Source organism: Wyeomyia smithii, chromosome 2, assembly GCF_029784165.1.
Source record: "Wyeomyia smithii strain HCP4-BCI-WySm-NY-G18 chromosome 2, ASM2978416v1, whole genome shotgun sequence".
Lineage (NCBI taxonomy): Eukaryota > Metazoa > Arthropoda > Insecta > Diptera > Culicidae > Wyeomyia > Wyeomyia smithii.
In genome coordinates, this window is record NC_073695.1 from 203,147,318 (window position 1) to 203,161,448 (window position 14,131).

The 14,131-nt window shown below is 40.5% G+C and overlaps 1 protein-coding gene across 2 annotated transcripts in view; it reads left to right on the plus strand.

Annotated features, from left to right (window-relative positions):
- Positions 1-14,131, plus strand: part of LOC129719830 (uncharacterized) — a 615,095-nt gene that overhangs the window by 148,054 nt on the left and 452,910 nt on the right. The window lies entirely within an intron of this gene.

The window sequence follows — 14,131 nt, forward strand, 5'->3', positions numbered from 1 at the left end:
ACGCTCTCCACCAGTCCATCAGTGTATTTTGTTTTGGTAGAGATGTGGGTAAGTTCAATCTTCCTTAATAACTTTCTTTATTTACTCTACTTTTACGGTGACAGACCGACTATCGATCCAATGCCGAATCCAGAATACGTCGCAATGTCACACGGTCTTGGGCTGCTATCCTCCAACCTCCCCTAACACCTATTTCACGGGCATCCCTGTCGACAGCACACATCCAACGAGTGCGGGACCTCGTTGCATCTAGAAGTCGACGGTATCTATCGGGACTTCTGCTAAATATAGTCTTCGCTGCTCGTTCTTCCGGCATTCTAGAAACATGCCCAGGCCACTGCAACCTGCGTTGTTGTATCAGCTTGACTATATCCGCCGATTTGTACATCTGGTACTGTAAGTGTAACACTTCATGGTTCATGGGTCTGCGCCAAACACCGTTTTCTAGTTTGCCGCCATGGATTGAACACAAAATTCTACGCTCAAAAACATCAAGAGCTCGCCGATCGACCTCTTTCAACGTCCATGCTTCATGGCCGTAGAGGGCCACAGGTAGAATTAGTGTTTTGTAGAGTGTAAGTTTAGTACGGGCTTGCAGACTGTGGGACGTCAGCTGGTTACGTAATCGGTAGAAGGCTCTATTTGAGTTGCTATCTGCCTTTTTATCTCACGGCTAATTTCGTTGTCACATGTCACTAATGTACCCAGGTAAATAAATTCGTCGACTACTTCAAAAGTTTCCCCATCTAACACCACCTCAGCACCAACGGTCTACCACGTTCTCTACCAGCCACCACGTACTTCGTTTTGGAAGAGTTAATGATGAGTCCTATTCTCGCAGCTTCCTTCTGAGAGGTCCGAAGGCCTCTTACACTGCTCTTGCACAATAAGCTTAACAGCCCGTCTCCCTGCTTCAAACCATATAACGCCACGAAGGAGTCCGATATCTCACCGGCTATCCTGACGCATGATGTAGAGCTTCCAGGGTGGCACATATCAGCCTAATTAGCATTGTTGGGAAACCATGTTCGAGCATAATTCGCCATAACTCATTCCTCTTAACTGTTTCGTACGCCCCTAAAGTCTATGAACCGATGGTGAGTCTGCTAGTTGAATTCTCGAAATTTATCGAGAATCTGTCGCAGGGTGAACATTTGGTTCGGAGTGGAGCGTCCCCCTCGAGAACCACATTGGTAATCGCCAACAAAGTTCTCCGACAAAGGCCTCAGTCTATGGAACAGAATACGAGAGAGAATCTAGTAAACGGTGTTGGAAAGGGTTATGTCCCGATAATTACTACAGTCCAGGCGGTGGCCTTTTTTGTAGATCGGACTTATGAGACCCTCCGAACAGTCTGAGGGTAATTCTTCATCGGACAACACTCTTAGCATGATCCGGTGTAAAGAACGATACAGCTGTTCGCTCCCGACCTAAAGAAGTTCGGCTGGAATGCCGTCCTTACCAGCTGCCTTGCAGTTTCTCAGCTCTTTCACTGCATCCTTCACCTCTTCCATGGATGGTGGGTCCACAGCTTTGCATTCATCCTCAATCAGCATCCTGCTCCTTTCGACTACGCTGTTTTCTTCACCATTCAACAGCACACTAAAGTGTTCTTTCCAACGCAACGCCTGGCCACCTCCGTTCTATCGGTAATCAGGTTCCCTCCTCTATCGTTGCGCATGACAGAGGATGACACGTTTCGGTTCTTAATTCCATTGATCTTCCTGTAGAAGCCTGGAGAGCAACCTTCCGCCTCCACAAGAACACGCTTCCAGTACTGTCGTTTTCTCCGGCGATGGACCTTTTTTCAGCAGCTCTAGCTTCCCGCTATCTTCCTACACTCTGACGAGTCACAGCCGTGGCTAACATGTGAACTCTCGTGCGCTCACTGGCACTCAGCGTCAAACCACTCATTGGATGTGGCTGCCGAAGATGTATCAAACACTTCTCCCGCTGTGATACTGATTTCACTGTGGATATGTCTTCACTCCATTTACGTATATTGCGGCGTGCAAAATAAGTGCTACCCTTTTCTGCTTTCAAGCCGCCACTGTAGTAGATACTACTCCTGTAAAGCGGTACTTCAATGAAGTGCCCGCAATAGGATCTACTGCCCGGAATTCGCGTTCTCCCGTTTTCGGCCACCTCTCCCCCTGTATTGCAGCAACCTCCAAAATAACCTTCTGCAGCTAGCAATGATACCTGCACGTGCCGGTGCGGCTAGAGTCCTTACATTCCAAGTACCGAGTTTCCAATAATCGTTGTCCTTTTCGTTCGCCTAGGTCCATGCCGATTGTTCCGATCCGTAATCCAGCTAATAGGATTATTCGTAGCATTTTATATTCGGTATGCTGCCTTACTAGGGCTGCGGTTTTAGATAAAGCTGGCGAGGCCCCGCGTTACGTGATTCAGTCGCCCGCTACGAGTCAGACGTTGTAGTGTGTCGCCTCTAACATGGCCTCTTACGATCCCCTTTCCCAGTCAACATACGACCATAGTTTCCACTGGGGGTTGGTTACCCGATCTCCGCTAAGCGTACTCGTATCCCGGTCGGCACCTTGTGGAGGTTGGGATAGGAGTTGCAGGATAGAGGTGAATGACCACAATAGGGTCTCAAGTGACACGTGCACAGCCATTTACCAACCAAGATTGCCTCTTACACCGCGGTTAATACCGACGATATCAATATCATTCGCAAAGCCAAAGCCAAAGACTACTTTTAAATAATGAACCACTTCTTTACACCAGCTCTCCGTACTGCACCCTACGCGGCATTGTTGAACAACAGGTTCGAGAGCCCGTCACCCTGCTTCAAACCGTCTAATGTCTTGAATGAGTCTGAAATTACACCCTCTATCCTGACGCATGATGAAAAACTGTCAAGGGTGATTCGTGAGCTTCATTAGGTGTTTTGTTGGGAAACCGTGTTCAAGCATAATTTGGCAAAATTCGTTGCGCTTAACTAAATCGCATGCCGCCTCGAAGTCTATGAGCAGATGATGAGTCTTCATGCTTTCTCTTCTGAACTTGCCACGAATTTGACGTATGGTGAACATTTGGTCCGTAGGTCGCCCTTCCCGGAAACCTCGTTGGTACTCTCCAATGAAGACTTCCCGCAAGGGCCTCAGTCTAAACAGGATGCGGGAGAGAATTTTGTATGCAAAACTGAGAAGTGTTATGTCTCGATATTTACTGCAATCGAGTCGGTGGCCCTTTTTATAGACTGGGCAACTAGGTCCGTTCATCCAGTCCGCTGATAGTTTGTCTTATGTGGGTCTCAGTATCTACAAAAGAAATACACGACAATCTAGTCAAATTACTTGACTTTTCGCCTATTATTGGTTGGCCCTTGATTCCTTTTAAGAAACTCTCCGAAATGGCCGAAACGTTGAGTAATTTGAAATTTTTAAGCTTTAGAGAAGGCCAAGCGATGAAAACATCTGAATAACGTTCAATATTTGTGTGTTTGTATATAGTCACCGAGCTATGCAACACCCAGCATGAATATTGTAGACGTACGCTGGCGCCACGCGGCTAGTGGTTTTAGTGGTAATACTGAAAACTTCATGCACACTAGTATACCTATGCGACAGAGGTTACTATTAGCCTTGACCTTCTAAATCACTTTCCTGAAGACCGCAGTTGTCTAAGTGGATAAACTCATGAGATAAATTTAGTTCAAGATGCTGAAAGCTACATGCACACTAGCGCCGCTTGGCGTTTGAATTTCGAACCGAAAAAAAGCTTTTGATCTTTTAAACAACTTTGCTGATCGCAACTCTTTAGGTTATCGGAATCACGAGATAGAATTACAATAATCTACTTATTTTAGGTGACGTGCAGTTGTTCCGGGTGCTACAATTAGGCTTGTAAATGGTGACGGTAGAACAATTAATTATTCACTGCAATAATCTTCTTTGGCTTCTGATGTTGGTAAGACTTGCTGTCTAAATACATTCTTAAGCGAACATTTCAAACGAGCATTTGCTACCACGACATTTTTTGTCGAACGTATTTTAACGTTTTTTTTTCTAGAAATGCGAATTACGTACGTTGTGTGCGGAGATTTTGGAAATTTATTATTTCATTGATCTTGTAATGAGATTTCTCAACAGAAATCGAATTGAGTAGACCGAAATAAAGCAAATAACATCGCCAAACGAAATTTCTTCGATGCGCGAGTGTCATTTTACCTGTTCTCTGTACGAGAGCTTCGTTCTACTTTTAACGAGCGAAAGCCTACTGCGACGCACACTAACGAAACGAATCAAATGCAAGTGTGACACTGACTCTCTGAAAACCAGTAATAACTGATTATGTAGGTACTCTTCAATATGGGCTTTTTCAAAATCGGTATGGCGTCCAGAAACCAAATATCGTTGTTCATCGTCAATTTTGAATCCAAATCCATCTCTTCGTTTAAGCGAAACTGTTTAAAACTAAGATGTTGTATTACTTCAAAAGAAATGAAGTGCATAGATTCCAGCGTTCATTCATTTTGAAAAATTACCACTAAGATCTAAAGTTCTCATCATTTATGATATGTGAAATGATTTCATTTTGCATATAGGGGAATTGTTTCATTACTCATCTCAGCCCATATATTCATCTCATACAACATGTAAACTCAATTGAAAACTAGAATGAATACGTATATTTTCTAACCAAACCAATCTACTAATTCATGGAACGGATTTTGCTTAGCTCACTTTAAATTTCTTATGAATTAGAATCCTCGAAAACTTACTTAAAAGCTCTTAATTTGATATTATATTCGGGCATCTGCACTTGAAAACTCATTTATTTCTAACACCTACCTCAGAAAACAAAATCCAATTTCTGTTTGGCTACAACGGGATTCGTTCAGCAACCAACCAAAGTTTTTTCATCATTTGCGGACTACATAGCAAAGCCTTGGTGCTACATTCCGATTCGGAACTATACACAGACTTCGAAGCCGACTGTTTAGTGTACAGGACAATTGCGGGGCTAGCGCTACGATCCTACTGCCACTAACAGTCTCCCCCGAGCCGAGACTCGAACCTACGACGACTGGCTTGATAGGCCAGCATCGTACCTCGAGACCATCTGAAAGATTTGGATTTTTGGACTACATTTTGTATTTATCACCAAACAAAATCACTCACTACACTAAGAATACTTTAATCTTTAAAATGATTACCTCAAATTTCTAAAAACAAGCTTTAAATAGCAAAAATATATAAGATGAGTTTTCACAAATCTTGAATTTCAACTGTATGCATTTTCTTCTGTTTTTACTGCGTTCAAGATAATCAAAAGTTGTCAAATAAGTTTCTGGTAATACGAAAAAATCATACTGAAAATGTTGTATTATTCCGACATAATTGACATAAATCGACAGCACTGCAGTGGTTACCTAGCTTACCAATTTTGCGCGTACAACTACAACTACAGCGGGTACCTAAGTAACCTACTACGACGTTCATTCACAAAATGGTTAACAGTGTGATAAATATGGGGCGTTGTGAGATGAACTGCACTGATTTAATTTTTGAGCTGAGTATGGGAGCGTTGTGAAAAATGGTTTGTTATACAAAATTCAGGACAAATCTAGCTAAGCTCGCTAAATTTCCATTGCTACGCGATTCCATGAGAGCATGTAATCATATTTTGTATATTTGTTCACTGATTTCGAGTAAATCTGGTGTTTAATCCGTGCATTCTTCGTGAACGTCGACTTAATGAGATGAACAATGAAATAAATATCCTACATGCTTAGTATACTACGCATACGTTCTTGGCAGTAACTGAAAAATGGATCATGCGATGGTATAGGTACCAAAGGCACGTTTACCCGCTAGGCGAAATGAATCTGATTTTACGTTCCTAAAACAATGATTAAGGTTTCTTTCTATTTATTTTTATATATATGTTGTTTGTCAATTTGGTTTAATTACATGTGATATCTTCACTTGCATTAGCAAAACACTGAACAAAAAATAATTCATGTTACCCAGTTTGACGGTAGCACATACTTGAAAAATACCTGTAACCTTTTCCTTATGAACTGACGAAGAATATAGCGATAAGCTCACTTTGTACGCTATCTCCTTTTTATCTTTTGCAGGAGAAAAGCGAATAACGAAGTATTATTTGTTTCCCTTGAAATTTACATCCTTTTCTTTGTACAGCAGCCACTTAGCGGTCGCTCGAGCCCCTTTCTCTTCGGGCCCACAACTGCTGGAGCTCGTAGCAACACACCCGATGCTAATAGCGGATAAACCTCTTATTACATTGCTATCATTTTCCCTCTCATATCAGCGTCATTTCCATTAATATCCCTGCTCATAATCAACTGACTTTGAGCTAGCGAATTTGCCCCACATTTCCACGGTCGCAGGGTTGGGACTTTCGCTCAAATACGTGACAAATGTGACTTCTTTACTTTCGAACCTAGCGGTTGCTGCGAAATTAGAGCACACTCTAATCCTCCGGTGCACGAAGACTCACCTTACAACCCACCCCCAACCGACTTCGCCGATCCAGCACCCAACGCCGTTCGCTACATATTTATCACCCACAACGTCAAAAAGTTTAATTGCTCATTCGACACAAGCCACCCCCGCGCTCACCCGTGGCCGGTGGGTTGACGAGGTAAGCTTTCTCGTTTTACACACGCACTAGCATGTAGGTGTACCACGGACCAATGTAAATCCGGTTCTCGAACATGGTTTGACATTTTCACTTTTCTTTGGCCGTAAGCCATCCAATATGGCGCGTCTGGGAAATGGATTCGATCTTCTAGCTGTCACACCGCGCCGTCCGTCGGGATGCGTCTCAGGGATGAAGACAGTCATGGGTCTGACGATTGCAATCGAATGTTTCGATGAAGGCGGCTATGTTTAATAGTTCTAATAGTTCTCATCCATTTGTGGTTTTGAGTAATTATTTATTTAACTTCAGCCCTTACGGGACGAAGTCAAAGCCGGCAGTCGACGGGTGCACTACTTGTTGAGGTGCTCGCGAGGGACTCCCTCGTGCAACAAGTCATTCAGCATATGCTCCGCATCCATCCTCCACTGACTTGGGCACCACACACCGGAACGCGGCCAGCAGAGGGGACAGCACGCTGATTTGCGTGATCATTTCGTGTAAATCGTCCCGGCAGGCTGAATGCCACACAGTCAGTCACAGTCGTAGGCCTGTTTTTTGAGTCCGACCGGGGATCTTCGGTTGTCTCCGCAACGCGCGCCGGGTGGCTGGCAGTGGGTGCGATAGTGATTATTATTATTGATGTCGTCTTGCGTTATTGGGATAGGCACCCAGGCTAACACGGACCGACCTAAAGTGTCGTGTCCTCAAAAAGTAAAATAAAGTACGGAGGAAACCTGAAAGCGAAAACCAGTGCTGTCTTCTATGCTGCGAACCAGTCAGAAATAGTTTACGTATATTAGTCGAACCGCTTTACAATCGTCAGAGGCTTTCTGCAATGTCGCCTTGCAGCACGCACTGGGCGAACTATCGATTGTGACACGGCGGCTTAGCTGTCAGCAATTAAGTCATTTGTTTGCAGACAAGATTTACTGGTGACTCGGCTGTTTCCTCCCGACTTAAACTGCTCTGCATTGGTTATTGTGTTGAATGACGAGAAAAGCCACAGGGTAAATGGAGTATGTACGAGTAGGGCCTTTACCACCGTATCTAGGGACTCGGATTTGAATGGCCTATCGAAAGTGGTTCGTTGATTATTGAAGTGATTAACGAGGGCTAGTACTCGAGGGGGATTTCAATAGGGAACTACGAGCGCGGTTCTCGCCAGCCGGTCGGCGATCGATTTAGTTGCGTTCCAAGGTTTTGTTTGGTTGAAGATTTATTGGCGGGAACAAAGAAGATTTGTACACTTGACAGGTGAATGGCTATGATTGTCGGGTTGGATATGAGGAATCGATATCTTGTGGAATCGTATTAAGTTGTTGTTCCGTTGTAGGGCATAAAGTATTAATGTTCGCTGATACGAAAAAGTACGATTTATTCGTGTTGTTTTTTTTTAACAAAATAGTGTTCTTTTTTGCTCATTGTTTGTGCAGAATAGCATTTACAGACCTATTCCCTATATGTCCAAACGGGTATTAAAGTGAAATATGAGCTTGTGGCACATGTAGGGCTTCAAGGCAGTTGTACATCTGATAGTAACTATCAACAATATATTGAATAGGGCGACAACTGATAAAAATTTCCACAATTCCGAATTTCCAATCAAATTATAAATAATAAAATCTTCTACGCTTAATTTTTGTGATAAAAATTAAATAACTGTCAAAAAGCGTGTTCATTAGTTATGTTTCACTAGGCTAGCAGCATCATATCTACAGGTAAAATTCAGATGTTATTCGTTTCGACCAATGGTTAGTAGTACCTGCCTAGTTTCTGAACACAGCATTTTTTATAACTTTCATCCCTGCAGAGAGATATTCATCTGCTGTCACAGAAAAGTATTATATCTAAACTTTTATTATATCGTTCACGAATCTGCAATTTTAGACCAAATCGTTAGAAGATCTTTTTATCTTATTATCTTTTAATCTTCCCAACCCTTAGCATGAGAACCAATTCTGTACCTCTAACTTCCGTGGTATGTATTGAGTCTGAAATGCAATTCCACGCAACATAGGACTACCAGTTCAATCGACACCTGGCTCTTGCTGAAAATTTGCTCAGATGTTTCTACAGGCTATATACGTCATTTTGTGCTTTTAATATTTGTTAGTATTCTTGATGTCAAAATGGTTTTGGTGATTACACATATTTTTAGATTAAGAACGGTTTGTTAGATCGGTGTGACGTCTTCGGCAAAGTTGTAAACAATTATTTTGTCTCTCCGGAAAAATATATGTAGTGAAAAAAAAAGTTATTTTAACAAAAAAAATCTGTCTCATTTATTTTAATTTTTTTTTTGAAGAATTTTATTTTGTTTTCGATAACTCAATTAAACATTAGGTTAAAATTAATGGGGGACCCTTCTCTGGAAGATCGAAAAATGATAAACTTTCGTGTTTTTTATTTGACTGTTTATAGTAAAGTGAAAGATTCGGGTATTTTAGCTATTGATTAAGGTATATTTGAAAATATATTTTGCATGTCGTGGATGAAAGTATAGTGACTACTATGCTGTTGGCAGCATTTCTCTCAAATCACATCAAATTCGTTGAACCGAGTGCCCATTAATGATAAAAATATTTTTAAAGCCGATCAAAAAAAAATCGGTATAGTGCAAAATTTTTTCTTGGAGGAAAAAAAACTGTCTACAACTTTACCGAAGACCTCATACCAAACAAACAAATCGTTCCGAATAAATTTTGGGGATGATACTTCTACAATTTTACTGTAAAGCAGAGATAGAATTTTTAGTCTCGACCGATGAATTAGCCATCCTACAATACAACCGCTGCAAAGAAGAGCCATTTAGCAGTCCAGTTTTTCAAAAAAAAAAAAAAAAAATCAGCAGTAAGTAAAAATGCCGGCAGAAAATTTTCTAGGGGATCAGTTATGTTTAAATTTTTAAAAATCCAGTCCGCAATATTTGAAATCCTCAGCAGTCCAGGTTCTGGTTGAGTTTTGGAGTAGGAGAAAGAACAGTCAAGCATTTTGATGGTCTTGGAAGAGCTGAAAACTCTTTGCGGGAATTGAGCTTAGCCATCCCGGAAGAGTTAGCTTGGGGATCTCCTATAACCCTTCCTAGGAAGCTTAGGAAAACGAGAGGTTTTTTATCTTTCTAGACTTTCCGGGTTCAGCAAAAAATGGTACGCCAACGTGATCGCAAGAATCAGGATGACAATATCTCGTGAAGAATAGTGGAAACCAGTGTGGTGATAGCGGTCTTCTTAAGCATTTCTGCGTGAGTGCGCTTAGAGTGCTCTTTCACTGGCCGCTTGATTTTGTTTCATGCTCATACTCATGCGAAGTTTGCCCACAGTAGAGGCACTTTTACCGCCCGGCACACACATGTACTCGGGTAGACACCTTTGTCCACGAGTATGTAGCTCGGCAGCGCAGACTCCGCGAAAACAACTGAAACGTGTCTGTTTGGGTGTAAGTTTTTACACCTTTTTTGCAATTGCCTGCAATCCAGTACCTTAACTTACTTCAACAGAATTTCGACTGTTAAACTTGAGTCTATGACAACGCCGCCGATTTCCACTACACTAGCTGGTATGTACACGTGGTATTCTAACGTAAAAAGCTTAAAAGCAGCAATGTCGTTTATTTGCTTGAGGTATGACGCCAAAACACGCAGTTTATTCGGGTGGACTTCTGGGTTTTCTGTCACGGCTTTGAACTATTAAGCTAGATCTCCTAAAATTTACTTGTCGCTCTCGCTTTGGGCCGAAAAAATACAACCTAAGGCCCCACAGATTTTTTATACTCTCCCGAATCGGATGGGGAAGCGATAGGGACTTCGTCTCAGGAATCACAGGAGTCGGTTTTTTATTCGTACATATTGGACGAAACAACCAAATCCGCGAGCTCAAATATAGAACCGACACGGCAGAAAAATAAACAATAGAAGAACTAATTAGCTCTGTTAACCGCTCTTCTTCGCAATAAATCCAGTAAAGGCGGTCCGTTGATGTTGCTTCTGCTACTTATCTGCAGCCTATTGTCCGAGCAACAGCTTCAATGTGCTGCCAACGGAGTAACTGGAACCCGGCGATGCGGACAACTTGCTTCTGATGCTTTTCCGCAAGATATTGTTTACACAACACAGAATGCCTCAAAAAATCACACACAGCGTACACAAGCTGTGTAGCCATTGTTTATAATCGAACGTTCAGGTCAGAGTGAGCTTAAATAACACAATAATGAATGAAATTGTGTCTTACTTGTATCCCTGAAGAACTGCGTTTTATTTTTTAGCATGTTTTAATATGAAAACAAATTAAATGTTTTACAATGGATTTATTTCTTGCTATTATTGCTCTGAGAAAGAGAGAGTTGAAAAAGGATAGTCAAAGACTGAGAGAAGAACCAAAAAAAAAAAAAAAAACAGGGGGAGGAGAGAATATCAGAATAATGAAAGTCATAGGAAGATAGAAATGGCGTAAGAAAAAGGAACGAGAGAGTGGGAGTATTGGCGTTCTGGTTGGGAGGCTTAAAAACGCCTAAGCAGAATGTTCCATCCCAAAAAGGATATGAATAGCTTGTCTAAAAAAACTTCCAAAAATTATCTTCTCTTTTTAAATGTTTATGAGTTTATAATACAGGTCTGACTCGATTATCCGGAGGCACGATTATTCAAAGGTTCGATTATCCGGTGCTCAATTATACGGAGAAAATGGATCGATTATCCGGGGTTCTCCAGTTTCGGATTTTGTTTACATTTGTGACGATTGTCCTTCGTCTGCGTAGTTCACTTTAAACAACCGACACGATTGATTCATCTCAGCATGATTTAATTTTGTTTATTTGATGAACATCAGTATACAACCGCTAGATAATTTCCATACTTTATGTCGGCATGTTTACTGAGTACTATATTCCGGAGTGAAATATTTTTCAAAACTCCGGATAATCGAGTCCGACCTGTACCTACATAGTTTATTTATAAATTATAATTAATAAGAACTTCTAAATTCAACGATTATTTTTTTAAATCAAAATACACTGAAATAATTACTCTTATAACTCGGAAGATAAAGAAAAATAAAAAACTAAACAGTAAGAGGAAGAAAATAAGAAGTAACAAGTAGTTCAAGAATGAAAGAAGAAAAAAGAGATAGACAAAAAGCAGCGACGGAAAAGAGATAAAGGAAATGAGTCTCTTTTCGCAATACGAGTATACGAAAAATTAATTCATTTCGTGTTGGCATCCAGCATAGCAGGGCCGAAAGAGCTTTCACACACGTATCCTGTCGTGTTGCGGCTTAGAAAAAAGAAAACTCAATTGTTCTTGTGCTAGATCGAGGCAGATACCAACAGCGAAACTGTGGCGTGTTGCATATTGCCGATGTGCGACTGGGGGAAAATTCTGTTTGTGCTGGCGTTAGCTGGTGGCAGACATGAGTATGAAGTTCGAAACTCTGCTGTGATGTCAAATTATAGCCGTATTTTTAAAGATGTTACATCCTTTTTAATAGAGTTTAGTGAATTTTCTAAAACAGATTCAGCAATGTTAGCAAAACATGCCGAATTTTTGTATTTGAGATCAATAGATATGCACAGTATCACTGAATTGTGGTGAACATCATACTACTACGTAGCGGTTTCCAATCACGGTTGCTGTTTGATAAAATTCATCCAGCTTTAATCAAGGCCATTTAATGCGATTGCAAATTTCATTCGGTTATCCTAGAAATGCATCATGGCTGGACTGCGTAGGATGTCCGCACGGGCAAGTTTGTATTACTGAAGAGTTCGATAAATAATAATTTACGTAGTCTCGCGTTCACCGTGCGGTTGTGACTTGGACACCACCCCTCTACTATTTTTGACACGGATATAGAATAGAGATCAAATTTGGCCAGCTGACTGTTGAATGGACTTATGAGTCTTGTATAAATGATGAACTCATTTGAATATCCGTAGAAATGTGTTTCTGAAGTAGTGGGCCATTAAGATTATGGAAAATGTTAATATAGTGAGGTGATCTCTCCTGCCAAACAGTATCTATTAACCATTCAGCTGCGTAGGCCATTCGATTTCAGAAAGGACTTGAGCATGGATTTATTCTCAGGCTCCCCACCAGTTCTCTTTCCTTTACGCTGAAATGTACAACACCTTTGCATGACAATAAATCCCTCTTATCAATAAAACTGGCCAGAAGAACGCACGACGAAACTTCTCCAGGGAATTATAATTGATGATATTTGGCAGGAGGAACGAGCCTCGGTATAGTAGAACAGTAAGCGTGTAAAAGGAAAGGGCAGCATCACATTACACACAAGCACTGATAAAAAATAATAATAAGCATGCCAACTCTCAATAGCGGTATTGCTAATATTAAAAGTGCGGGATACAACGGTTCTGGTCGGAGTGAAGAAGTTCAGACAGGAAAAACAAAACATTCAAAAAACTATAATAAATGGTGACACTTCACAAAAAGTTTTGTATTTTATTTGCAGCTTTCTTATAACATTTACGGAAGTTTTCAACTGTTTGTTTGCTCTCAGGTGGCATCAATGAAATATGTGATGCCCAGAGGACTTAAGAGAGTAAGTTTTGTAGTCTTCACGTCTAATGAAAGAGTAATGATTAGGGAAAAGGGGGGGGGGGTTAAATGTAGATGACCCACTGTTTCATAAAATAAATCAAGTAATTTATTTATTAGTCTGTTTCAAAACAAATATTATCTTTGATTTGTATTCTTATATTTTTCTACCTTCAATCAAACTTCATTACTTCCATAACTTACTTCCGAGAGTCGAAATTCTCTAGTCTTCAAGGTTTTCAATCAATATCATCTTCATAGTTCCAAAAAAATCTTGAAAATCATTGCAAGTTTTCACTTACCTAGTCTCCAGAGGAGTGGCAATGCTAGTGTATGTAGACTAGGGTTTGCAATACCGGGAACGATTCCCCGGGAGTCCCGTATCTTGGGAACAGAAATATTGATTCCCGGGATTCCCGAAATCATCGAAAAATTACGCAAGATTTAATATAGTTTCTCATACAATTGTGTAATTAAATTTAATATACTGTAAAAACACGAAACTCAAGTTGTCAAAGTGTAAAGCACCTTTTATGTAGACATTATAGGGAGCAAATATTTGCTTGAAATGACGGTCAATATTTGATGACCGTGTTATATAAATTTATTTGGTTCAATTATTTGTCAAAAACATTTGCTGTCTTATTCAGTTAACGAGAAATTTGGCAAATAAATCCAAAGGGTTCGAAATGTTGTTATACCAAATAAATCCAAACAACAATTAAAACAAATAAAACTTTGTTGTTACGCAGATTATTTGGCGAAAATTAATCGCATCGTGTGGTGGTATAGCAAATATATTCGGTAAAATATGAGCGAATGGGTTTTGCAAACAGAGTTTTGAGCAAATATTGATTAAAGTGCAACACTTTAGCATATATATAATAGCCCGAAGAAATATTTTGTTCAAAAAAAGTAGTACCAAATATAGCAAATATTTGCCTT